The sequence below is a fragment of the Austrofundulus limnaeus genome, unplaced genomic scaffold, assembly GCF_001266775.1.
Source record: "Austrofundulus limnaeus strain Quisiro unplaced genomic scaffold, Austrofundulus_limnaeus-1.0 Scaffold231, whole genome shotgun sequence".
Taxonomy (NCBI): Eukaryota; Metazoa; Chordata; class Actinopteri; order Cyprinodontiformes; family Rivulidae; genus Austrofundulus; species Austrofundulus limnaeus.
This window is the reverse complement of record NW_013952633.1, coordinates 598,246-601,208: the sequence shown is the minus strand read 5'-3', so window position 1 is coordinate 601,208 and position 2,963 is coordinate 598,246. Positions and strand designations below refer to the sequence as shown.

The 2,963-nt window shown below is 37.2% G+C and overlaps 1 protein-coding gene across 1 annotated transcript in view; it reads left to right on the top strand.

Moving 5' to 3' along the window:
- stk10 (serine/threonine kinase 10) overlaps positions 1 to 2,963 on the top strand; it is a gene marked incomplete at its 5' end in the record, with an annotated part of 43,865 nt that overhangs the window by 17,462 nt on the left and 23,440 nt on the right.

Below are 2,963 nucleotides of genomic sequence, written 5' to 3'. Positions count from 1 at the left end.
ATATAAATTAGTTTTCATTCTTTATATAATTTGAGGATGGACTACTTTGGAATGCATCAAAATATGTTAAATGTCTACCAAGTGAGTCATGATTGAACTATGAAGGCATGATTCACACAAATGTTTCCTCTTAGGGTGACCAGATTTTCACAGCTCTTCAGTTTATTGTGTCTGATCTTCACCATGACAGACATTTTGCATTTCCTGTGAGAKCCTCACAATAGATGCTGTAATGACAATGTTCAATGATGAACCTCTGGTGTCTTGGCATTAAAGTGTAGTCTCTCCAATGTGCTTTAGAGGATATGACTTTTAATTCCAATTAATAGTATATGAAGGGGACACAAAGTGAGATTATGGTGTCATATTCTCGAGCGTAACACATGGATCACATTCATTCTAAACATTACTTGGGGTCTTCCTCAACATGCAGCTGTATCACAGTCCAAGAATCAGCCACAGCTGTGTTGGCTTTAGTTGGAATTCCTGAATGTAAAGCATGAACCGTTCAGACAGAGGTAGACACTGAAACTATTAGTTTAAGCTGATGAGTCGTTTGTACAAACACCCCCACTTGTTGCATTTAAACCACTTCCTGTGTCTGCTTCAGAGTTAAAGCTTTTGTGTGTCTGACTCACTTCTGAGCTGTATTCTTCACTTCTTTTTAGTAATTTTACTAAAACAAAGTCAGTCATGCTTGGCAACCCCTTCCTTTTAGTACAACCTTGAACAATTAGCTCAGTTGTTAGTGACAGGGCCTCCGTAACCTCCAGATGGGTGGACTAAAGCCTGTGTGTGGACCCACCCGTTCTGCTTTTTTACTGAATGTAAGAGGGTTTAGAGGAAGAAAAAGCTGTTTGTTTCACTTCAGAGAGGAATCTGGTCTTGAGACAAGTAAAACAGCCAGGCCCACGTTGTGAGGAGAGGAGAGAAAAAAAGAAGCATTTCACACGATGCTGACATCAGCATGCTCAGAAAAAAGAATGAACAGAAAGCTGCAGAGAAAAGAGGACAGTTTAAACAGATGGACAGCAGTGCGTTCAGTAGAACAGAACACACTATTTATGGTTGTTACATTGTGTAACCATGGCTGTTGAAAGGATTTATTTTTTTATGAAAAACAGTTTTATACTAAATATTTTTTGCAATCTCAAGCCATGTTAAGCTAAAAATGTAAGAAGATGGCACATCAAAGCCTCTCACTGTGGCTGTAATCTGGTTTTATACTGAACCATGTTGGTGTATTTCTTTTTTTTAATTGCAGTTTAGTAGCAGGTCTTTGTTGGCGAGTAGCTTCCTTTTATCACTCCAGAGAAAATGAAGAGGTAAATCACTTAAACTGCCTAGTGGTAAAACCAAGGATCACTRTAGAGTCAGCAACGTTCTGCTCCATGTATTTTAAAGCATAGCTCTCTGACTTGCCCTTGATTTCAAAGAACAAAGAGACATGCAGTTGTTTATAACCTTAAATGACACAAACATGACTCARTTTAAAACTTATAAAAAACTACATCCCCTCAAACCTACATATTTGATGCATCTAATTGTCAGTGAATCAGAGCAGAAGTCTGTGTACTAGACTTTCAAGCCTTCCTTTGTGCCACATTTAGGGCTTTGGTCTGCATGCATGTTCCACCCACAGTGGGTATGCTCTACATGCAGATTGACCAGTTGGAGCACATTCTTGACCACAGCCCAACACGTCACCCAGGATTCCTTCAGGCAGCAAGAACAACTCTTGCCACAGAAGCATCGAAACCAAAACGATGTGTGTCTGGGTGGTGATGATCAGGAACAGGGAAGTGGTTCACAAAGTTGTAACCATTTTTCATAGTTGATCAAGTTCACATTAAGGTTATAGTTTCAAACTTGTTAATTCTTCATTGTTAAATGAGGTTTTTTTTTTTTTAGCTTGTGGTACATTTTTGTTGTTTACATGTCCCAGTTTTATTAAGAATCCACAATAAAAACTGAGAATGTATGCCTGTTTATTTAGGCTGGTAATCAGAAAATGATTTTGTCATAATTGGTACCTGTTGATAATTTTAAAAAAGGCAAAACAAAAATTCCAAATAGTTAATTTGCATTTACTGCAAAAATGCAGTGTGAATGCTTAATGCTGAAACATTTGTTAAAAAGCTAAAAAAGCTGAAATTAGCCTAAACATTGCTTTAAAAGTAGCTGAAATTTGTACAAAAAAAGTGTTTGCTAAATTAAGCAGCAAGAAGCTAAATTTATCACAAATATTTTTTTTGCTGAAAAGAAAACATTAAAAGTTGAAACATCATAATTGTTAAACCTATGTGTTGGCACTTTAGTTAAAACTCTCTGTAAAAAGACCAAAACACATTCTTATCTTCTTCAGTCATAAAGTTGAGAGCCTTTCAAACAGACCATAACACATTTTGATATATTTTAGAACACAACAAAACTAAACTAATAAGACGACAAATTTCCTGCTTGCAGTTGTACACTAAGGCTATTTCTTGTCTTCTGTATTTGTTTTTGTGTGCATGTGCACCTTCTATCCTTGACCAGAATGCCACTCCTTGTCTGCTATCAGACTGATGTTTTAACAACATTGTTACAGCTGGCAGGGACTGGGTAATTTAAACAAGGCTGAGACAATAAAGGTATGTTTCACAACACCTGATGCAGATTTATGATAAAGTTGGACATATTGAACTCATAGCATCAACTACCCAGACTGAAACTGCAAGCGACTCCACTCCAGTCTGCTCTGCCAYGCACGTCGTCGTCATTCGTTTCCACCTGTGTGGCTCCGTGAAGCACAGAGTTGTGCTTGCACAGGACATGTGAAATTGTTCAATAAAACAAATGATAATTGTGGAAGTCAAACCAAACCAATGCATTCTGTGTAAGACGAACTCAAAACAGTTGGAATTGCATCAGTGTTTTTTTTTTGCAGCCATATTTCAAAATAAAATCCACACATTTTGTGT